Below are 25,868 nucleotides of genomic sequence, written 5' to 3' on the forward strand. Positions count from 1 at the left end.
CGGCGGAGCACTCCTCCTCCTCTGGCCCCATTGGATGGGTTTTTTAACAAAATGTTTTTTTTAAAGTTACCTGGAGTTGGCAGCCGCGGAGGCTGCAGCAGAATCCTGAGCAAGGAAGGCCAAACGCCTATTCATTACAGGTTAATTTTTGGATGGGGTCTTTCAACAGAGGTTAGGCTCCTAATTTACATATTTAAAGGGCCCAATGCCTGCTTTAGGCATCTGCCCGGGACATCTAAATAAAGGCCCACAAGAATTTAGCAGTGGGACCAACGCATACGTAGATTGCATTTTTTGCAGCATTGCAGTATTTGTTAATACATAAACATCCCATATGAAAGGAAATGACCCATAGTGTCAGTTTTCTGTAGATTAAATTACACATTGAACATTTGCCCTTTATTCAAGTAAAAGGAACATAATAGACAGACGGCTGGATCATTTACTGTTGATAAAATGTGATATTTTTGCAGGTCAGTTTATCTTAAAATCTGCCCAAGTCTGTAAATGAAATTACTGATGATCAATGTCACTTTCTTTCCACAGAGATAAAGGAAGCAAGAAAGACATTTTCCTGCCGTGCTTCTATAAGGGATAAATTCCGTATGGTTTGTAAAGTTGGGAGGGAATGTATAATAAATCAAATTGAATTGTCTGGCGGCTGGTACTATTTTAGCCTCAGGTCAAAGGTTATCTCCCAAAGGCTTTTACAATCAATGACACAGGGCAGGCATTAGCTGTATTCTTAAGTATTTCCTCGATGAGTTCACGGAAATAAGAATGAAGAAGACCTACTGCCATTACTAGATGCAAGCATTATGAATATGGTTTTTGTTCTGAGTCTTAACTTCAGCTAGCAACGAGCACTCTTGGCATGAGTCCAGGAAGTAGCATCTATAATTTGCAGTCCTTTTTAAAAAGTGCAAAATATCAGCTCTTATTAAAAAAATAAATAAAACATGTTCACTTCAATTTAAATTAAACGTTGGCTTTCCAACACCTCAAACAGATGGCTTTAGAAATACTCATTAGATATTTGTATGTCTGTGGAATAAAGCAATAATAATATAAAAGCAATTTTATTTTGAGGAGTATTACCTACAACAGTTAAGCTGGTTTTTAATGGTCTGTTGTTTCATTCTATAGTTGTCAGTACTCGAATGGTGCTGTTTTTGAAGTTGCCAGTGGATCAGACATATTTTCGTTGGAGTTCGTAGGTCTCAACCACATCCAAGCCAACAAGTAGTATAACATCTACTGTAGAAGTCACACCAGTGTAACAATTTCATCACAATTTTATGGCCTAGAATTTGAGGTGTGTCCATTTTTGGGAACGTGGGGAGCGCAGGATACGATCCCTGCGCCTGAATGGTGAGGTCCAAGGAATCCTCAATATTGGGCCTCGGGCCTCATTATCATCAAACCAATGTGGTGGGAGGAGCCCGCCAGCAAAGACTGAACCAAGATCAGGCCACTGATAGTGTCGCAGCCGTCCTCAGGTAAATGAAGGTCGGATGGAGGGGGGGGACCGGGCCTCGGGAAGGGATCAGTGTCCGGGGGGGGGAGAGATCAGGCCTCAGTTGGGGGGGGGCGATCAGAAGCTGGGACATGGGAGAGATCATGCCTTGGGCTGGGGGAGTGATTGGTAGCTGGGTGGGAGGGGATCGGTGGCCTGGGTGAGAGGTGGTGGGGTGGGGGGGGTGGGTATCTGTAGCCGGGGGTTAGTGCTGGCAATCGGCAGGGGGGAGCGGCGTGGGGTCGGGAGGAGCACTCCTGCTTCTCCCAGATCTACATTCAGATAAATACGGGGGCCTTCCTGCCGGTTAGCAGTGTTGTGCTGTGTGCACTGTGTGAGTTCAGCATGTAGTGAGTGAAGCTCTGGGGTGTTCCAAAATCGCAAACGAGTCCTGCAAGAAGTGAAGGGCCCATTTAGATGTTCCCGACATATGCTCCTAACAGCAGCGCAACCACCTTATCCAGTATGGTAACCAATGTACTTCCAGCCGGAAATGTGTGTGTGCTTCCTGCCCACCATATTTTAGGCTTTGAGAGGCCATTTAGTGCCCGAGTGTGGCCGAATTTCTAGGTCAATGTCTTTTACAATAAAGTCGTTTAAGATATATTGGTAACTGAAGCCCTTCCCAAATTTGCAGGTCATAAAAATATATATGTTAGTGAAATATATACAACAAATTTTAGAATACATCTTGCAATGGGGACATTTGCATTACTTGATTGGCTGTGGTTGAATTAATTATTGGCTGTGGAATGCTAGCCAAAGCGACTTTATTGGTCAACAATGATGACCAGACTAAACATTAGAAGGCATTTTTCCACAGAGTAGTAAATGTGTGGGGTTATTGCAGGGTTGATTGATTCCTTTTAAAATAGAGTGCAAAACTTAATCAAGAATGGGACTGAAATGTACAAAGATTATATAGATGTAGATGATTAAATACTGAATCCAGCAAAGTTGTTCCTGTGTTGCTGGGACCAAGGAAATTTCATCTGTGGATTGTAACTGACCAGAACTGAATAATATAGATTGTAAGTTTTGCTTGGAATACTGGAATTTTTGGAAGATTAGCCTGGGGGATCAAGGAGAAATTTCACAGAGCTTTATTTTCTTCGATTTTTTTGATGTTCCGGTGATTAAATAAGTGAGAGAGGCTCCACGAAAGGGCATAATGAGGCAATAGGCCTATGTTTTCTTGTGTTTTTACAAATGTCTTTGTGCCTCATCTTGTGCCCTATTTTTAAGGTATTTTGCTATGGGTTTGCCTTGCAGTTGTGCGAAGTTTTGGCAAAGCAGGATTGTTGAGATCTAGTGCAAACTTTGGAGTGATTTGCATCTACTTAAAGGTCTTGCAATTATTTGTCATACTCTCTTTTCCTCACATCAGTTAAAAATTACCATCGAAAATAATGCATAACTCAGTAGCTTCTTTTTAATAGTAAAAGTTGGAAAAGTCACTTGTCAGTTTTTACTTCCCTGTGGTGAAACAAATATAACATTTTTATTATTTCGTGTGCTCTGGCCTCCTATAGTGGAACAATACCTTCAAAATGCCTGGTGAATATGAACATGATGTAAATGCCACATTCGAGCACCAATTCTGTCATCACAACTTGAATATTAAGGCAGTGCAAGTTTGCATGTTTACGTGAATCAGTGCAAGAGCTTATTCAGAAAAGGAAAGGACAGGGAATGCACAGTTGCATTGGGGCAATAATGTCTTTTAAAATGAGTCCTAAAATTTGGAAATCAGCATTGACAAACTTTCCAATAGACTTTGCATTGTCCATTTAGAAGGAACATGAAAGTACATAGCACTGAACTTAATCTGTTTGCTTTGATTGTTCTTTGAGATTCATTTGACCCTGAATTTCTTCAGACTTTCTGCCACTGCGTAGCAGTAACTTCATCGGAAGTGCAGCAGAAACCCTGCTCACACCTCATTACCACCTCAAAACTGGTGAAGATAGAGGGGACAATCTTACCAATGCTGCTCTACCCTATACATTACATCACTTTATTGAGAAGGAGTTATAACACATTGGGATGATTTTAAGAGGCAATTGCAGGTGCATTGGGGCGGGGGTGGGGGGGCTCCGAAAATCACGGAAATCCCGTTCGGGCCCGGAAGCCGGCTCCAACCCGCCGACTTCCGGGTTTCCCAGGAACTCACCTGTGTGCGCGCAGGTGACCCGAAAATGGAAGTCCCGCCGGCAATTAGAGCCAGCGGTACTTAAGGCACTTTACCTGTGACAGAGTAAGTTATTAGAACGATTTTTAACTTACCCGGGCAGCTTGCCTACCACCTCTGAATCACACCAGGGGTGAAGGGCCGGATCAGGGAACAAGAAACAAAATAAATTAAACAAAAAACACAAAATGAACCTACCTTTGCTCCCTGCTCCGATGTCCAATGTCTCCCTCTCCGATCTCCCCCTCTTCACCCCCCCCCGATACCCCCCAATGTCCCCCTCTTCACCCCACCAATGTCATCCCGATCTTCCCCCAATGTCCCCCTCGCCCCATGATCTTCCCCCTCCCCCCTGATCTTCCCCTCTCCGCCCTGATCTTCCGCTTTCCCCCCCGATCTTCCTCTCTACCCCCCCCGATCTTCCCCACTCTCCCCCAATCTTCCCCTCTCCCCCCACAATCTTCCCCTCTCCCCCCCGATCTACCACTCCCCCCCCCCGATCTTCCCCTCTCCCCCACCCCGATCTTCCCCTCTCCCCCACCCAGCACCGGATGATGTTCCGCTCTCTGTTTCTTGCCCCCCGGCTTCGCATTGCAGTTCCTGATGGCAGCCAGCCTGTCAATCAGGCTGGCCGCTGGGCGCAAAACCCGGAGAGGATGTTAATTATCATCAATCAACATGCGATCGCGTCGGAAACGGTAAGTTTTGTTCATGTGGGTTTGCCATGAGCACCTTCACCCCCCCCCCACCGCTGCCAACCCGTCACCATTGCAAAATCGAGCCCATTATTTATGACAAATTATCACAAGGCAATGCCTTACTTGAATTTTCCTTGTACTGTGCTACAATAAGCAATTACTGTATGCTATTGAATTCCCATCATGGATGAGTCTGCTTTGTGTTTTAACTTTGTGCAATGTTTTTTTTATTTAATTTATTTTGTTTATTTTTGCCTGATCCAGCCCTTCATGCCTAAGAGGTAATGTATTTGGGGAGGGCAAACAAGGCAAGGGAATACACAATAAATGGGAGGATGCTGAGAGGTGTAGAGGAACAGAGGGACCTTGGAGTGCATGTCCACAGATCCCTGAAGGTAGCAGGACAGGTAGATAAGGTGGTTAAGAAGGCGTACAGTATACTTTCCATTATTAGCCGAGGCATAGAATATAAGAGCAGGGAGATTATGCTAGAACTGTATAAAACATTGGTTAGGCCACAGCTTGAGTACAGCGTACAGTTCTGGTCACCACATTACAGGAAAGATGTGATTGCGCTAGAGAGGGTACAGAGGAGATTTACGAGGATGTTACCAGGACTGAGAATTTTAGCTATGAGGAAAGATTGGGTAGGCTGGGGTTGTTTTCTTTGGGACAGAGGAGGCTGAGGGGAGATTTAATTGAGGTGCATAAAGTTATGAGGGGCCTAGATAGAATGGATAGGAAGGACCTATTTCCCTTAGCAGAGACGTCAATAACCAAGGGACTCAGATTTAAAGTAATTCTTAAAACTATTAGAGGAGAGCTGAGGAGAATGTTTTTCACCCAGAGGGTGGTGGGGGTCTGGAACTCACTGCCTGAAAGGGTGGTAGAGGCAAAAAACTTTATCGGATTTAAAAAGTACTTGGATGTGCACTTGAAGTCCATAACCTACAAGCCTACAGACCAAGTACTGGAAAGTGGGATTAGGCTGGATAGCTCTTTTTCGGCCGGCATAGACGCGATGGCCGAGTGGCCTCCTTCTGTGCCATAAATTTCTATGATTCTACAATTCTATTATTCACAAAACCCTGATAACTGCTTTTGACACACATATTAGCCTGGACTATTCAAACTGGGGAGTCAATCAACTTTTGAAGAGACTAGGCTGGATGTTCCTCTAATTGGTGGGTTAGAGATGAAGCAGGATTACTGTCCAGCCATGTGACTCTGCTGCTAACCCACAGTTTTTCCTCTCAGAGTCCTCATTACCAATTCAGGGTGGGTAATACCACTCCTCATTGGCTTACCACCATTGGCAGGAAGGGAAATAGCTAATTAAATGGTGACACAGTTTTTTGAGTAACAGGAAGCACAAGTGCGAGAATATCAAAAGAAACATCAGACTCAAAGAAGGGAGGCAATATCAGGAAAGGCACCCAGATTGTCAGATGTGTTTGTGGAGGTTTTGCTTGAAGGGATAGACTGTTGGGCACTAAGGGCAGGAGGCCCTATATTAGGGTGGTTCAGACTGTTTGGAGAGACATGGCAGAGGCAGTCAGTGCAACCTTCACCACTCCCAAAAATGGCCACACAGTGCAGTAAGAGGGTCAATGACCTCACAAGGGGTGGCCATGGTAAATTAAGGCACCATTGCCATTCCACATTCTCTGCCACTGATAAAGGCCTCAGTTACCTCCTTACCTCATACTCTTTCTCTGTCAACACCTGGGTGTCAGGGAAACTCACTACTGCAAGGGGCAACCTCTCCAAACACTCAAGCACCATTTATACTCAAAACCACTCTGTCAACTCATATTGCCTGCCTTCAAGGACACGTCACCTCCACTTCTCATCATCATGCACTCACATGGGAGAAAGTGTCCATGCCACGCAAATATCAACAACAACTTGCATTTATATAGCGCCTTTAACGTAGTAAAACATCCCAAGGCACTTCACAAGACCATTATCAAACAAAATTTGACACCAAGCCAAATAACGAGGTATTAGGACAGGTGACCAAAAGCTTTGTCAAAGAGGTAGGTTTTAAGGAGTGTCTTAAAGGAGGAGAGAGAGGTAGAGAGATGGAGAAGTTTAGGGAGGGAATTCCAGAACTTTGGGCCCAGGCAGCTGAAAGCATGGTCACAAATGGTGGAGTGATGAAAATTGGGGCTGCGCAAGAGGCCAGAATTAGAGGAGCGCAGGGATCTCCGAGGGTTGCTGGAGGAGATTACAGAGATAGGGAGGGGTGAGGCCATAGAGGGATTTGAAAGCAAGGATGAGAATTTTAAAATCTTAATATCTTTAACATTGTCTTCTCTCCCTCCAGAGCAAAAACTGCCCCATAAACAGTGCCAGTAAAATGCAACTGGGGGAGGAGTCCCATTACTGAAAGCATTGGGTAGATTTTCGTCTTCAACACCTGTGCGGTAATCTCATGAAGCTGATAGCCTGTCTATTGTAGAACCCCAACTGGGATGAAAGTCAGGCAGGTTCTGCAATGGTTAGGTGATCCACTCTGCCAGGTTACTGTCCAGATAGTGAAGATAAAAATCTACTCCATTAAGTCCACATGAACAGAAGGCACTGGGAATCATCGGCAGACAGAGAGTCAGAGGAAGGTGGCAAGGTTGGAGGTGAGGTAGCAAGAGAAGCTTGGAAACCACTGAGAAATGTTTACCATAGGTAGTCTCAGCTTCATGTGCTTTCTAAAAGTTTTGCAAAGCCCTTACGCCTAGTTGCTGTTTGTTCAAAGGGGAATGTCACCATTTGTGCAGCTAAACAAGCTCTTCTGTTTCGCATCATTGAATTGGTCAGTGGTCAGGGACAGGAGGGTGTGACTGCAAGCGAGGCAGGTAAGGGGATCGAGAAGGTAGAAGTGGAGGAGCCTCAGCCTTTACAATTATCCAACAGGTTTGAGGTGCTTGTAGCCTGTATGGATGAAAGCGGGGCTGCAGGGTGGATTAGAACTGACCGTGGCACCATGGTACAGGAAGCCATTCAAGTAGGAATGTAGTGGTAGTAGGGGACAGTATAGTCAGGGGGATAGACACAGTTCTCTGCAGCCGAGAGTGAGAGTCCAGAAAGCTATGTGACCTGTCTGGTGCCAGGGTTTGGGACAACTGCTGTGGGCTGGAGAGGAACTTGCAGTGGGAGGGGAAGGATCCAGTTGTTGTGGTCCACGTAGCTACCAACGACATAGGTTGGATGAGGAAGAGGTCCTGCTTAGGGAGTATGAGCAGCTAGGAGCTAAGTTAAAAAGCAAAACCTCAAAGGTAATAATCTCTGGATTATTACCTGAGCCACAAGCAAATTGGCATAGGGTAAATAAGATCAAAGAGTTAAACTCATGGCTCAAAGATTGGTGTGGGAGAAAAGGGTTTCGATTCATGGGGCACTGGCACCAGTACTGGGGAAAGTAGGAGCTGTACCGTTGGGACGGCCTTCTTCTGAACAGTTCTGGGGCCAGTGTTCTGGCGAATCGTATAACTAGGGTGGTAGAGAAGGCTTTAAACTAAATAGTGGGGCGAGAGATCAAGTAAGGGAAGATGTGATAAATTAAAGAAAGAAGACAAGGCATGAGAACAAGGTAGCAATAAGGGAAACGATAATCAGAGAGTGGGAGGAAGGGACAGAGCATGCAAACTTAAAAGTGCGCCAGCAGATAAGACTAGAGGCTGCAAAAATAGTAAAAAGACAGCACCAAAGGCTTTGTATCTGAATGCATGTAACATTTGTAACAAAATGGGTGAATTGACAGATCAAATAGAAATAAATATGTACGATCTGATAGCCATTAAAGAGATATGGCTGCAAGATGACAAAGGCTGGAACCTGAATATTTCAAGGGTACTTGACGTTTCGGAAGGACAGGAAGTTAGGAAAAGGTGGAGGGGTAGCTCTGTTAATTAAGGATGACATGAGTATAATAGAGAAATGACCTTAGCTCTAAAGACCAAGATGTAAAATCAGTTTGGGTAGAGATAAGAAATAGTAAAGGCAAGAAGTCACTAGTGGGAGTAGTTTATAGGCCCCCTAACAGTAACCACACTGTAGGACAGGGTATACAGGAAGAAATAATGGAGGCTTGTGAGAAAGGAACAGCAATAATCATGGGTGACTTTAATCTACATATAGATTGGAAGAATCTGATTGGCAAAGGTAGCTTGGAAGATGAGTTCATAGAGTGCTTTCGGGACAGTTTCTTAAAGCAGCACCTTCTAAAGCCAACCAGAGAGCAGGCTATTCTAGATCTGGTAATGTGTAATGAGACAGGATTAATTAATGAACTCATTGTAAAAGAGCCTCTAGGTAGCAGTGATCACAATATGATTGAATTTCACATTCAGTTTGAGGGAGAGAAGAGTAAGTCTAAGACTAATGTTTTAAACTTAAATAAGGGCAATTATGAGGGCATGAAGACAGAGCTGGCTAAAGTGAACTGGGAAATTAGGTTAAGGGATATGTCAGTAGAGATGCAGTGGCAGACATTTAATGAGATATTTCATAACACTCAGCAAAGATACATTCCAGTGAGAAAGAAAGACTCCAGGGGAAGGACGTACCATCCGTGGCTAACTAAGGAAGTTAAAGATAGTATCAAATTGAAAGAAAAAGCATACAATTCCGCAAAGATTAGTGGCAGGTCAGAAAATTGGACAGAATATAAAAAATAGCAAAGAATGACAAAAAGAATAGTAAGGAGGGAGAAATTAGAGTACAAGAGAAAGCTAGCTAGAAATATAAAAACAGATGGTAAGAGTTTCTACAGGTATTTAAAAAGGAAAAGAGTAAGTAAAGTGAGCATTGGTCCTCTAGAGAGTGAGTCTGGGGAATTAATAATGGAGAATAAAGAAATGGTGGATGAATTGAACAGATATTTTGCATCCATCTTCACTGTAGAGGATACAAATAATGTGCCAGAAATAATTGTAAATCAAGAGGTGAAAGGGAGGGAAGAACTTAAAACATTTACAATTACCAAAGAAAGGGCTCTGAGAAAATTATTAGAACTAAAAGCTGTCAAGTCCCCGGGTCCTGATGGACGTCATCCTAGGATCCTAAAAGAAGTGGCCGCAGAGATAGTAGATGCATTGGTATTAATTTTCCAAAATTCCCTAGATTGTGGAAAGGTCCCATCAGATTGGAAAATAGCGAATGTAACTCCTCTATTCAAGAAAGGAGGAAGACAGAAAACAGGAAACTACAGGCCAGTTAGCTTAACATCTGTCATAGGGAAAATGCTAGAATCTATTATTAAGGAGGTTATAGCAAGGCACTTAGCAAATCTCAATGCAATGAGGCAAAGTCAACATGGCTTTGTGAAAGGGAAATCGTGTTTGACTAATTTATTAGAGTTCATTGAGGAAGTAACAAACAACGTGGATAAAGGGGATCCTGTGGATGTGGTGTACTTGGATTTCCAGAAGGCTTTTGACAAGGTGCCACATCAAAGGCTACTACATAAAAATTGAGCTCACAATGTAGGGGGTAACATATTAGCATGGATAAAGGATTGGTTAGCTAACAGGAAACAGAGAGTAGGCATAAATGGGTCATTTTCAGGTTGGCAAAATGTAATGAGTGGAATGTCACAGGGATCAGTTCTGGGGCCTCAACTAATTACAGTCTATATCAATGACTTGGATGAAGGGACCGAATGTATGGTTGCTAAATTTGCTGACGACACAAAGGTAGGTAGGAAAGTAAGTTGTTAAGAGGACATAAGGGGAGAAAAAATTTGATAGGGGCCATTTTTGGGTGCAGGTAGTGTGATGTGCTATTATCCCATGCTCAATGGCCCCTGCGCAGGCAGGACGCACGTTTCAGACCACAGGATGACTCACCTGCAATCAGCGTTCCATTCCAGGCCTTGCACATGGAATCAATGCAATTCACACTTTCCACCACCAGGGGGAGCACAATCTCTTAAAGGGAGGATGTTTCTTAGAAATCTCTTAAAGGTAGCTGGTACCTGTTATTTGCTGAAAATAACAGTCTACTGTCTGCATGGAGTCTGAACAGAGATCAGACATCGCACATATAAAACACAGATGCAGGTCCCATCCTTATGTTTACACACTGATGAGTCATGGTAAAACATTGAATAAAGGTTGCACACTAGTAAATCCCACATCCTCCAATCTGCAGGCCAGACCGTACCAATCTGCTGATCTGAGTTGGTACCTGCGAGAGTGCGTGCACCAAGGTTCTCTGCTGGTGCATTAGAGACTTTGGGTGCAAGAGGTGGACAGAAGGCAGAAGGAGGGACATCCTATATCCGCGTGGTGGCAAGAGGTCCTCCAGACATATATCCAAAAGACAGTGGGAGGCAGCAGGGGACAAAGCCAATGCCAGGCGCACAGCATCATGAACATGGATGTAGTGCAGGAAGAAGTTCAATGCTTTTACATGATTGGTCAAGGTGAGTGAGGTCAACTGTTGAGTGGCGTCTCCTACCAACTGCACCACGCACTACGCCCCCCGTCCCCCAAATATCAATAAACTCTTTCCATCAGTGCTCAACTTTTCCTCTCACCCTTACACATTACCACTGTTTCAAGCCGCCCACCTACAACTCACAGGCCATACACACTGGCAGCTATTCAACCATGACAGGCACATCACCGAGACACACGTCTCGCTTTCTTGCAGGAGAATGTGGCGCATATCAAGAGGCAGCAAGTGGCAGTGGCATTTAGCCCCTCGAGCCTGTTCCATCATTCAATGAGATCATGGTGGACGCCATCTTGGATGTCGGAGAGGCTGTGTAGCACCGAAACATTGTCCAATTTAATGCCCAAGGAGTCTGCAAAAGGATATAGATAGGTTTAGTGGGCAAAAATTTGGCAGATGGAGTATAATGTGGGAAAATGTGAACTTGTACACTTTGGCAGGAGGAAAAGTAAAGCAGTATATTATTTAAATGGAGAGAGATTGCAGAACTCTGAGGTACAGAGGGATCTGGGTGTCCTAGTACATGAATCACAAAAAGTTAGTATGCAGGTACAGCAAGTGAATAGAAAGGTAAATGGAATGTTGTCATTTATTGCAAGGGGAATGGAATATAAAAGTAGAGATGTTTTGCTACAGTTGTACAGGGCATTGGTGAGACCACATGTAGAATACTGTGTGCAGTTTTGGTCTCCTTAATTAAGAAAGAACATAATTGCTTTAGAGGCGGATCAGAGAAGGTTCACTCAACTGATTCTTGGGATGAGGGGATTATCTTATGAGGAAAGGTTGAACAAGTTGGGCCTGTATACACTGGAGTTTAGAAGAATGAGAGGTGATCTTATTGAAACATCCTGAGGGGACTTGAAGGGGTAAATGCTGAGGGGATGTCTCCCCTTGTGGGAGAGATTAGAACTAGGGGACACATTTTAAAAATAAGTTTAAAAATAAGACGGAGATGAGGAGAATTTTTTTTCTCGCAGAGGGTCGTGAGTCTGTGGAACTCTCTTCCCCAGAGAGCGGCGGAGGCAGGGTCATTGAATATTTTTAAGGCAGAGTTAGATAGATTCCTGATTAACAAGGGAGTCAAAGGTTATAGTAGGTAGACGGGAAAGTAGGGTTGAGTTCACAATCAGATCAGCCATGATCTTATCAAATGGCAGAGCAGGCTCGAGGGGCCAAATGGCCTACTCCAACTCTTAATTCGTATGTTCATATGTATCATAGGGGGTGCCTTGAACAAAGAGGCTGACCACTCTGATGACCACCCAAGCACTTCCAGATTGGAATCTGCTGGCACATTCAAAGCTTCAACTCCTGATACTTCACTATCGAATCTTCATGGCATCTTACCTGAGCAAACACCAGCACACAGTCACCCACTTGGGAGGAAGTAGTGAGTCAGAGGGTTTTCAAACCAGTTGGTAATTCAGAGGAAAATCTAACTCACTAAGACATGCCAGATAGTTTCCATAGTTGGTAAGAACATAAGAAGAAAAGAACAACTATGGTTCTGGAAATGTACAGGCCAGTGATTCTGGCAGTAACGCCATAGTTTGCTGGGTTGGGGGAAGTTCCTCCATACCATTTGACACATATCGCAGGTGCTCATCAGACTGGGGCAGCTGAAAATCCAATTTTTAAAAAATTAATGGTTAAAGATTAAAACAAGGTCTGGAGTCGACACTACTGTTTCTCAAAGCCGCGAAGAGGATTCTGTGGCGGTATAGGATAAATCCAGCAGCTAAGGCAAATGTAAAGAAATGTTTTCTGTTTGTGATCCTGGGTGCACTAATAAATTGCAAGTGTAAACGTTCTCAGAGGGAGTGAGGGTCACCAATACATGTAGTCGAGACACGGAGGCCAAAAATCTCTAGGACTAAATTTTCTGTGCACCTGCACCACTGGCGCAACCTCGCACACAGGGAGCAGCTTATTGGACAATCGTGGGTGCACTGCCCACTACGTATCGTCCATTCAATGGATGCAAAGTCACGGGTGGTACTCCTGCAATTTTCTGATAAGCTGAGCACTGCATATGACGCGTGCGAGTGGTGCAGGGGCTGGGAAAATTTAACTTCTCAAATGAAAAAGGCAAAATGTAGCATGATATATCTATATTTATCAATCTCAGCAATGTATATTTTTACCTCTTATGTTGCTGCCGGTAATGCCGCTAATAATTAAATAATGGCCATGCTGCACAATCTCAAGCCCTTTGCTGGGCACAATTATCATTGGGCCCTTCCAGGCCTTTCTTCCACTCGGAGTGACATGGAGCCGCTCCGATCTTCTGGGCTTATGTTGGGGTGGGCACCACTGATGCACCCTTGCATTTGCGACGGGATCTCCGTCATTGCTTCATCTCTACTGGTTACCTCTTCAAGTCCCTCTTTGCCTTGTTCAAACCCTAAAGCATGCAGCTCATCAGTCTGCTGCATACTGATACCTCTTTTGATTACGATATTATGCAACATACAGCACACGATCATTATTTTGGACATATTCTCTGAGGTGCCACAAAAGGTGTCTGCCTTCCCTCAGCACCCTCTGAGTGATCCAGACAATGGACTTGTTGCTTCAAGACTCTAAAACACTGCTCAATCAATACCACCATTTTGGCAGGGGCCTCACAGTATTATTCCTCAGTCCTTTTATAGTCACGATGACCGGTATCATTACCAAGTTCTATAGTGAGGATTGCTGGAATGTCCCAGGAGCCATCCATCCAGCCTGCTAGCTCCCTGGATCTTGAATGTAGGACTGTCACAGATTGTAAGAACCATGGCAACTCCCTGGATACCTAGCTAAACGTGGAGAATGTTCTTGCTGACATCACAAACTATCTGCATATTGATTGTGGAATATCATTTTCTATTTTTGTAGGACGCAGCATGACTTGATGGAGAACAAATAGGCACATGTGTGCAAACAATAATGTCCTGCACCCTTAGGAGACAACATGAAATAAACTTTGCTGCTTGATCCAAAATGCACATTATGGGGTGCATATCTTAGCAGAACCTCAGAGACATTTTGCATACTTCTGTACACTGAGGAATGGATCACTCAGTCAAATCCTCCAGGCAATTTGAAATGACCTTGAAGCATAAAAATTCAATGCTGTGGTCACTTTAAGAACCACAGAGCTATACCCACAGTGGATTGGCAACACAATTTTGGTGCCTTGAGATGGCACAACTCAGCAGCCATCTCCTTGGGTAACAACAGCGGTTATATGCACTGCTCTGTAGTTATATCAAGGCAGTTGTTCCTAAGGCATTTGGTATGTTTTTGTGGGTGCCAAATGCCAAGGCCTATGCAGCTCGCATTCCTATTTAGCCCTCTGCCTTCTGGATCTATGCACTAAGTCAAAAAACCCATCCAATGTTGCTCATTAGGTAAACTGCAGTATTTGCTGTACTCCCATTATTGTTACCACTGTTCTCAATGTTGGCATTCAACAATTGGAGCATTTAAGTGGAATCAGCAAAGGGTAGCGCCAATGGAATCAGTAATGCAACAAACTGGCCTCAACAGACTTGAAACTGGGCCAAAAAAAGTCTGACTAATGACTTTAACTGCAGTTTGGAGCCAATGAAGAAATTAGTCTGCAGTGGGAAATGGTGCCACCTCAACTTGTGATGTTCTGTGTCAGGTTTAGTAGCTATTGCAGTGGCGCGAGGCCAGAATCTCAGTGTGGAAATGAGCCCCCAGTGCCAACAAGAAGGTGTTTAACTGACTCATATGATATCTCCCTATAGAGTATTTGATTAATTATCCAGCTGTTTGAGTACATATGCTGATAATATTTACATATACAGCTGAATCCTGATAACTTAATGATTAGTTTACGAGAAAAATTATGCTTAGATCAGGACTGAGGAATAAAATTGTTGATTTACAAATCTTTCTGTGATGGTCGATTTAATTAATCAGTCCAAACTAAACCAACAGAAAACCCAAAGGGGTGATTTTCTGATTTGTGGGCACTGAGGCTCTTTATAGCATTATTGTGGGATAAATATCTTCACTTACTTTGATTTCTGATCAACAGCATTTTAACTTACTGCCAGCAGTGAAATGAGACATCCAATCAGAAGTTAGGTAACATTATTCAAATCTTTACATATGCTAATGTCCAGTAACAAATGTTAATTATGCAAATGAATGGATCTCATATGCTGCTGACTGCAAAGGCTGCAAAGGGGTAAAGACAGGTTAAGTGATTGGGCAAGAAGGTGGCAGATGGAGTATGGAGTATAATGTGGGGTAATGTGAAATTATCCACTTTGGCAGGAAGAATAGAAAAGCAGAATATATTTTAAAAGGTGAGACACAAGTAAATATTGGCATTCAGAAGGATTTGGGTGTCCTTGTACACGAATCACAGAAAGATAACATGTAAGTATAGCAAGCAATTAGGAAGGCAAATGGTATGTTGGCCTTTATTGCAAGAGGGTTAGAGTATAAGAGTAAGGAAGCCTTGCTGCAATTATATAGCCATGATGTGGAGATGCCAGTGATGGACTGGGGTGGACAAATGTAAGGAATCTTACAACACCAGGTTATAGTCCAACAATTTTATTTTAAAATCACAAGCTTTCAGAGATTATCTCCTTCGTCAGGTGAGTAGTGAATGAGAGGTTCTCAAATCGCATATCTTATATTATGGTGTGATTGTTGGACTATAACCTGGTGTTGTAAGATTCCTTGCAATTATATAGGGCTCCGGTGATACCACACCTGGAGAACTGTGTTCAGTTTTGGTCTCCTTGCCTGAGGAAGCATACACTTGCCTTAGAGGGGTGCAACGAAGGTTCACTAGATTGATTCCTGGGATGAGAGAGTTGTCCTGTGAGTAGAAATTGAGTAGAATGGGCCTATATCCTCTGGAGCTTAGAAGAATGAGAGGTGATCTCATTGAAACATATAAAATTCTTAGAGGGCTTGACAGGGTAGATGCTGAGAGTTTGTTTCCACTGGCTGGAGAGTCTAGAACTAGGAGTCATTTGTTTGACTCTGGTTTGCTGCTGTAAGTAGGACATTGCTCTCATTTTTGCTGCTTCTCCTCTTTGGAAGTCTCTGCCCCAGAGGGCTGTGGATGCTCAGTCGTTGAGTATATTCAAGACTGAGATCGATGGATATTTGGATGCTATGGGAATCAAGGCATAGGGTGGAAAATGAAATTGAGGTAGAAGATCATCCATGGTCTTATTGAATGGTGGAGCTGGCTCGAGGGGGCCATATGGCCTACTGCTGCTCCTATTTCTTATGTTCTGAAATAGAGTCCAAAAGGAAACAGAGGGTACATTCACTAGTGTTGTGTCTGTGCAAAGCAATTTCCACTTGGCAGTAACATTAAACTTGAAAAATGTAAATCCGGAGTGAATACCCAATATGGCTCCGTATTGAAGTATAGTGAGACTCCGTCCTCAAAGGAGTCTCACCCAACTTCAAACCAGGGTCTGATCAGGCCCTGACTTGGGGTTTAGACTGCATTTACACATTTAACTGCAGAATAAATACACGCAGAGAACGTTGTTTCATTGAGAAAACATGAATGGCTTCTTTTAATTCAACAGCTCATCCAACTCAAGAAAATATTCTTTGGAACACAAACAATGTAACCTAGGTGATCCTGAACATTGGGAGAAAAAGTGATCAAAATAATCAAAATTTATCAAATGCTCTAGATGTTCAAAATGAAAATGGTGGCAAAATAGACGTTTCACCAAAGGTCACACATTCAACACATATTGCAGAGGCCCAATTCCACCAAATGTAAGATTAATTTGGCTGGAGGACAGGACAGTAAATGTTTTCAAATTAGTCCCACAGGAAGAAACCTATCCCTGGAGTACCACATAACTGGTTAGCTTAAAGTGCATTTTCTCCATCTGTTCAATCTCCCAGTAATCTCTGCCCATTAATACAGCCAGCTGATTTTTCTGCTGGGCTTTGGGGTGGCCAATGGAAGCACCTAACTGAGATAGGCGTGAGCTTCATAATCATCGAAAATGACGTCATGTAGACGTCAACATGACTTTGCATTAATTTTACTCTGAGCCCCCAATTCCTGATGACACTCACAATCCCTGGACATTCACAGAAAAAAGGTGGTCATTTCAAGCAAGATCTATTTAAAGGAACACGCAGCTCTCAGAAGGTACTTGTGCACCTGGTTTTCTTTGTTGCTGTAACTAACTTTCAGAATGTTTTTGGCATGCTGTGCATTAATTGGATTTCCAGAAGGGATTTCTGTCTGGTTATTTTTGCAAGCTTCCTAGCTCTTTGTATTATGATGTATTTATGGGAATCCCACTTTGTTTGGCATTCTCAGAAGGAGAGAAGAAGGAGGAAGAATGTCAAGGACATTGGTCAAGGACATCAGAGGAGTACTGCGCATACCCCTCCCCCCACTCTCCCAACCAAGTATATAGGCCAAGGCAAATATTCCTTCAATTAGCAGAAGAGCAATGCATACAAAGGCTATGCTTCATCAGGAAGATAGTGTCCGACTTGTGTTGCATGCTGCAAAACGATCTGTGAGCCAACCCACAGAGCAAGCCTATTGCAGTAAAGGCCATTGCAGCCCTGAACTTTTTTCCCTCTGGCTCCTTTCACGCTATCATAGGGGACATTAGTAATATCATCCAATCTGCAGTCCATACAAATATAAAGCAGGTTACTGCTACATTGTTTGCCAGAACAATGGACAACTGGAAACAGCAAGACAAGGTCCTAGGTTTTGCCCAGATTTCAGGATTCCCAAAATCTAGGGTGTCATAAGTGACATACATGTTGACCTGTGTGTTTTTGTCAATAGTGCAGCTTTCATGAATGACACTCCAATAATGTGCAACTGCATATGTACATAAGAAAATGATGAGCCCATTGGTCCATCCAGCCTGTCCCACACAAATGTAATGCATCACAATACATGCACACTCCACCCACCCGGAGACATGTAACCTCCTAGGAGTGGTGAAATACCAGATAAAAACCAAGGCCAAGGGGAAGATATCTGGGTAATTCCTCTCTGACCCCCTTAGGCAATCAAAACCAGTCCAGGAAACTACCTTGCCCTGATTAACATTGTAAGATACCTACCACTTACACGAGTGATCTCCTCCACAGCCAGAAACAGGTTCAGCTCTCACTTGAAGGAGAATCACACGCCGGCAACTTATTCCACAAGTCCACTCTTCCCTGGGAAAAGATGAAGTGCCAGCATCCAACCTAGTTCTGCCCTTACACAATTTATTTGCATGACCTCTGGCCCGCTCTAACCTATTCAATTCAAATAATTTGTCCACATAAACACAATCTGGTCCTTTCATTATTTTACAAGCCTTGATCAAATTACCCCTAAGTGAGGAGGCAAACCTGGGCACAATATTCTAACTGAGGCTTAACCAAGGTTGTGAACAAGGACAAAATGATGTGAATTGTCATGTCAATACAACCTAAAACTCTGTTCACTTTAGCTATAGCTTCACAACATTGTGCATGAACCTTTATAAATTGATGTGCTTTAACACCCAGATCCATCTCTTCCATCACTTGCTTTAATTCTGTTCTCTGTAGGGTGTATATATGTTTAGCATTTGACCTGTCCACTTACATAACACAAACTTTTCTAAGTTAAACATCATTTGCCAAATATGGGCCCAATCCCCGAATATATCAAGATTGGCTTGTAGTAGTTGAACATCTTTTACAGTCCTAACTCTCGCACATCTCTTGGAATCATCTGCAAACTTACGCAACATTCCCCCAACACCTACATCTAGATCCTTAATGAAAATAGTAAATAGCAAGGTCCAAACACTGGTCCCTACAGGGCACCACTGGTAACCGGTCGGTCTTCACTGGTAACCTAGCTAACTGTTAGTCTGTGGCCATCTGCACAGGATCATGCAGAGCAGTGCCCACTTACCTGATGATTGCCATGAAACCTTTATTTTATGAAAATCCTCCATTGTTGCACCTTGAACAAGAAGTGCAAGTTTGGCTTCTTGGAGACCAAGACTACATATCACAATACCACAGACATGGTTATTGACACCTGTATGACATCTACAAACACCTGCTGAACACAGCTTCAGTGAGATCTATGCATCTATGAGAACTGTCATTTAGCACACCATAGGAATGTTGAAGCAATGATCCCATAATAGAAGCTGGGGGTTTTCTCCAGTTCAACCCAGATAAAGTGTCACACATCAATGTGGTTCGCTATACGCTGCACAGGTCTGCTGTGCTAGGCAGAATATTCATAGAGTTGCCAGGGGAGGAAGGCCCTCAGTCTACTGAGGTGGCAGACACACACAATAGTGAGAATGCTGCTGGTCAGCAACAGCTGCCAGCACCATCCGTCAAGATCTGATTAATGAGTCCTTCACTTATTGATGCCCTAGCCCCCTTGCATGAACAGTCCTCCCAAACATATTCAAATTTCCTAGAAACATGCCATAATGAACTACTACTCCTCAACTGCCAATTGGATCAGGGTAAGCTTGACTTTTGACAATGGTGAAAAATGAGCAATATCAGACCGGCCACCCATTATACACCCTGTTCGATTTTCCTTTCCATTAATATTTCCAGAATTTTAAACAGGTCATTTTTCATTTCTCATCCTTGCATTCAAATCTTTTCATGACATTGCCTCACCCCTACTTCTGTAACCCTCCCCAGCACTACAAGCCCCCACATCCCAAACTCTGTTCCTCTGATTCTGGCCACTTATGCATCCCTCCATCCTCCTCCTTGTTATTTGCGGCCGTGCCTTTAACTGCCTACCCTCCATACTCTGGAATTCCCTCCAAAACCCCTTCTCCATTTTTCTCTCCTCCTTTAAGATCCTCCTTAAAACTGAAGTCTTTGACCAAGTTTTTGGACACCCCTCCTAATATCACCTTCTTTGGCTCGGCATCTGTTTCTGTGGAGCACGGTAAGAAAAGCATTAGAAAGGCTTTTCTGCTAAACAAGGCCTTCTGATCTATGTTGTTAGCATCAATAGGCTTTTCATAACTTTGTGTAGATAATGCACCCTTGAGTAATGAGACACCTGTCTCCATTCTTATCTCATATTTATAGGATGGTTTAAGGGAGGCACTGATGTCAGGTACTGTATGTTATCTGGAATGTGCCAGGAGGAACGCAGATGGCCACCGAGCTGGACAGTGAAACAATTGATGGGTGGCCTCAAGGGTGCACATGATCCAGCAGGACTAAGGGTGTCAATAATGTATATAAGGTGGGGCCTAAATCGTGTATGTTAGAAAGTTCTCGGAGCAAGACTAGACACACACAAGTGGTATCAAGGACCTTCGAGAGTGCACCTCGGAACCTTGTTTTAAGTTTTGCCAGGTTGTATCTAAACAACTTATTTAGTATGTTATAATTGTACTCTTGTATTTTAACATTTTACCTGCCTATTGTAACTTCTTAATAAAGTTTTATACTTTAACACAAAACAGCCTCGAGCCTCTTTGTGCAAAGGACTGAACCTTACATTGGATTACTCGCATTTTGGCTCCCAATGAGGTGCAACAGGGTGCAGTTTTGTACAAAGTATAAGTATTTTGGGTTTTGTACCTGTTAAACGGGTAAAGTTGGGATTACGAGTTTTGGATGGTGAGAGACCTGTGTAATAGTCCAGGGGTGGTATCGGTGAGTTGTTTAATGTGGCAAGAGGTTATATCCTCGCACAGACTCACGATTTTGCAAAAAAAAAGTGTGTTTAGCCATGGCAGATGGGATTGATAGTTGCAGGAAGACGGGAGGAAAGCCAATAAAAACTTGGGTGGATAAAACAAAGAAATATACAGGAGAAACTAAGAACTTATATTTTATTAGTTAAAAACTGTCAGTCTTTGTGTGAGGTTGAGGATAAAACAAAACAGTTAACAATGGTAATGACTGGAAAGCAGGAGTACTGTGTTTCAGCTTCAGAAGGTTGGGAGATTGAGGGATGAATTGAAGGCAATTAAGGCTGAGAATAAAATGCTGAAAGATAAAGCACAGAAGGAGGAGGAGAGGTTAATATCAACAACAACAACGACTTGCATTTATACAGCACCTTTAACGTAGTAAAATATCCCAAGGCACTTGACAGGAGCATTATCAAACAAAATTTGGCACCGAGCCACATAAGGAGGTATTAGGACAGGGAGGTAGGTTTTAAGGAGCATCTTAAAGGAGGAGAGAGAGTTAGAGAGGTGAAGAGGTTTAGGGTGGGAATTCCAGAGCTTAGGGCCTAGGCAGCGGAAGGCACAGCAGTCAATGGTGGAGAGAATAAAATCACGGATGCACAAGAGGCAAGAATTGGAGGAGTGCAGAGGTCTCAGAGGGTTGTAGGGATGGAGGAGGTTACAGAGGTAGGAGGGGGGATTTGAAAACAAGAATGACCAAGGTTGGGAACTAAATATTCCAGGGTACATGATGTTTACAAAAGGCAAGCAGAATGGAAAGGGAGGGGGTGTAGCCCTAATAATAAAGGATGACATAAGGACAGTGATGAGAAAGGATCTTGGCTCGGAAGATCAGGAAGTAGAATCGGTATGGGAGGAAATAAGAAATAACAAGGGGCAGAAAACACTGGTGGGAGTAGTTTATAGGCCACCTAATAGTAGCAATACCATTGGACAGAGTATTAATCATGAAATAATAGGAGATTGTAACAAACGTAATACAGTAATCGTAGGGGACTTTAATCTTCATATAGACTGGGCAAATCAAATTGGCAAAGGTAGTTTGGAGGATGAGTTCATGGAATGCATTCGAGGCAGTTTCCTAGAGCTATACGCCATGGAACCAATCAGGGAACAGACTATTTTAGATCTTGTATTAATTAGTAATCTCATAGTAAGACATCCCCTGGGGAAAAGTGATCATAATATGATTGAATTTCACACTGAGTTTGAGAGTGACATATTTAAGTCAGAAACTAGAGCCTTAAACTTAAATAAAGCCAATTACATAGGTATGAGGGGCGAGTTGACTAAGGTAGATTAGGAAACCAAATTAAAGGATATGATGGTTGAAAAGCAATGGCAAACATTTTTTTAAAATTTCAATATTCTCAACAAATATACACTCCATTGAGAAATAAAAACTCCACGGGAAAATGATCCACCCTTGGCTAACTAAAGAAATTAAGGATAGTATTAGATTAAAAGAAGAGGCCTATAATGTTGCCAAGAAGAGTAGTAAGCCTGAGGATTGGGAGAGTTTTAGAAACCAGCAAAGGACAACCAAAAAATTGATAAAAAGAGAGAAAATAGAAAATGAAAGTAAACTAGCAAGAAATATGTAGTTCTACAAGCATGTAAAAAGGAAGAGAGTAGCAAAAGGAAACATTGGTCCCTTGGAGGCTGAGACAGGAGAAAACATAATGGGGAATCAGGAAAAGGCAGGTTAAACAAATATTTGTATCTGTCTTCACAGTAGGCAACACAAAAAACATACCAGAAATAGTGGGGAACCAAGGGTCTAATGAGAGTGAAGAACTTAAAGTAATTAATATCAGTAGAGAAAAAGTACTTGAGAAACTAATGGAACTAAAACCTGATTAATCCCCTGGAGGTGATGCCTACATCCTAGGGTTCTAAAAGAGATGGCTGCAGAGATAGTGGATGCATTGGTTATGATCTTCCAAAATTCCCTAGACTCTAGAATGGTCTCAGTGGATTGGAAAGTAGCAAATGTGACCCCGCTATTCAAGAAGGGAGGGAGAGAGAAAACAGGAAACTACAAGCCAGTTAGCCTGGCATCAGTCGAAGTGGTAACAGGGCCTTAGAAAATCATAATATGATTAGGCAGAGTCAACATTGTTTTATGAAAGAGAAATCATGTTTGACAAACAAAAAGAGTTTTTTGAGGATGTAACTAGCTGGGTAGATAAAGGGGAACCAGTGGATGTCGTTTATTTGGATCTTCAAAAGACATTCAATAAGGTGCCACATAAAAGGTTGTTACGCAAGATAAGGGCTCATGGGGTTTGGGGTTACATATTAGCATGGATAGAGGATTGGTTAACAGACAGAAAACAGAGAGTAGGGATAAACGGGTCATTTTCAGGCTGGCAGGCTGTAACTAGTGGGGTGCCACAAGGATCGGTGCTTGGGCCTCAGCTATTTACAATCTATATTAATGACTTAGATGAAGGGACCGAGTGTACTGCATCCAATTTTGCTGACAATACACAGCTAGGTGGAAAAGTAAGCTGTGAGGAGGACACAAAGAGTCTACAAAGGGATATAGACAGGTTAAGTGAGTGGGCAAGAAGGTGGCAGATGGAGTATAATGTGGGGAAATGTGAGTTTATTCACTTTGGTAGGAAGAATAGAAAAACAGAATTTTTTTAAATGGTGAAAAACTATTAAATGTTGGTGTTCAGAGAGACTTGGGTGTCCTCATACAAGAAACACAAAAAGTTAGCATGAAGCTACAGCAAACAATTAGGAAAGCAAATGGAATGTTGGTCTTTATTGCAAGGGAGTTGGAGTACAAAGGTAAGGAAGTCTTACTACAATTGTACAGGGCTATGATGAGACCTCACCTGGAGTACTGTGTACAATTTTGTTCTCCTTATCTAAAGAAGGATACACTTGCCTTAGAGGCGGTGCAATGGAGGTTCACTAGATTAATTCTTGGGGTGAAGATTTGTACTATGAGGAGAGATTGAGTAGAATGGGCCTATACTCTCTGGAGCTTAGAAGAATGAGAGGTGATCTCATTGAAACATATAAGCTTATGAGGGGGCTTGACAGGGTAGATGCTGAGAGGTTGTTTCCCAGGGCTGGAGAGTCTAGAACTAGGGGGCATAGCCACAGGTTAGCCATTTAAGACTGAGATGAAGAGGAATTTCTTCACTCAGAGGGTTGTGAATCTTTGGAATTCTGTACCCCAAGGACTGTGGATGCTGAGTCGTTGAGTATATTCAAGGCTGAGATAGACAGATTTCGAGTGCACTCTAGGGGAATCAAGGGATATGGGGATCGAGCAGAAAAATGGAGTTGAGGTTGAAGATCAGCCATGTTCTGATTGAATGGCGGTGCAGGCTCGAGGGACCACGTGTACTACTCCTGCTCCTATTTCTTATGTTCTTATGAGAATTTCAAAATCGAGGCGTTCCTGGTTCGGGAGTCAATGTAGGTCAGCGAGCATAGGGGTGATGGGAGAACAGGACTTGGTGTGAGTTAGGATACGGGCAGCAGAGTTTTGGATGAGCTCAAGTTTATGGAGGGTGAACGATGGGAGGCCAGACAGGAGAGCATTGGATTAGTGCAGTCTGGAGGTAACAAAGGTGTTGATGCGGGTTTCAGCAGCAAATGAGCTGAGGCAGGGTTGGAGACAGGCGATGTGACGGAGATTTTTTTTTATTCGTTCATGGGATGTGAGTGTCGCTGGCGAGGCCAGCATTTATTGCCCATCCCTAAATTGCCCTTGAGAAGGTGGTGGTGAGCCGCCTTCTTTAACCGCAGCAGTCCGTGTGGTGAAGGTTCTCCCACAGTGCTGTTAGGTAGGGAGTTCCAGGATTTTGACCCAGCGACGATGAAGGAACGGCGATATATTTCCTGATTTTATTTTAAAAGGAAAAGGCTGCTGGAATTCCAGTCTGTGTGAAAGTGTGTGTGAATGTGTGGAAGTTTGCTGATGGCTTAACATTAAGAATGCAACGAATGTTTAACAAGCAATGGCATTTCTTTTGTTTGAAAGTCTCTCTTAAAAAGGTGCCTGTGTGATGTTTGTTTTCGGGTCAGCTCCACCCTCTTTTCTTTTCACAGTTTAACCCTCTGCAGTCTTGTCTTTGATGTTAGGAGTGTTTTAAGCTTTTTAATCACTGTCTTTTCTATGAGCATATGCTGTCTTAAGTGTCTTAATTGTTTTCTCTATACATGTATACACACGTGTATTATTTTTGAGATATTGAGTCCTGTTTCTGATTTTGAACTGATTTGGAGTAATTGACTGATTGAGCGTTTGATTAAATTATCAAATTATGAAATTGGTTTTCTGTGGATGGCCGCAACAGACAGCTAATAATGCAAATTATGTGAATAGTCCCTGGGTGTGCAATTTGGGATTATCATGTAAAATTTGGCACTTTCTGAGTTCGTAACCCATTGAGGGTATCAATATGTTTAATGTGCATGAAAGCGTGAATATGGTTCTTGAGAATGTTGATGTCAATTTAAGATTGTACCGTAAGACTATGGAAGGTTTGAGGAAAACATTTTTTGCTTTACATTTTAAGTTAAAGATGCTGGTGTGGATTTATTTCAACTGAAATTTACATTATGACACTATTAAAAGCACAAAGAGTTTTTTTCTTAAAAGATAAAATGCAGCTTTGAAGAATTACAAGTTATCACCAGGATGGTGTCTGGTTGTAAATCAATTTGAACTTCTTCAAAGCACTTTGTTTTAATTGGATTGCCACTAGAAATTGTTATTGCTTTATACAGTTTAAATCAAAGATACGTGGTCTTGTTTTAAATCAATTTGAACGTTTACAAAGCATTGTTTTCTTAATTTGGTTACTGCAAGTCTGAGACCTGCTACTGTGATTAACTCCTTCCCCATCCCCTAAGGATTTGACAAGCAAGAAGAAATTAATCCTTCTACATTACTGAAGTTAATTACCTGCTGTACTAGTTTTTTTTTAAAGTTGGTCTGACACCTTTTCAGCTTCCAACATTTCAATTTGCTAAGTCACAGCTTTCTGAGTGGAAAGAGAAGTCACTGTACAAATAGTTTCATTGTCCCTTGATAAAAACAATGATTTTTTGTAGTTCCTACAGCTTTGCGCCGCTAACTCATTCAGAAAGTCCATGGACATTCACCTGAGGAAGGAGGAAGCCTCCGAAAGCTTGTAGATTTCAAATAAAAATCGTTGGACTATAACTTGGTGTTGTAAAATTGTTTACAATGATTATAGAATGGCAAGGTAGATCAGCTAGCCAAGAAGTTCGAGATTGCCCTAGAAGTGTAGGAA

This window comes from Heptranchias perlo, chromosome 1 (assembly GCF_035084215.1).
Source record: "Heptranchias perlo isolate sHepPer1 chromosome 1, sHepPer1.hap1, whole genome shotgun sequence".
NCBI lineage: Eukaryota > Metazoa > Chordata > Chondrichthyes > Hexanchiformes > Hexanchidae > Heptranchias > Heptranchias perlo.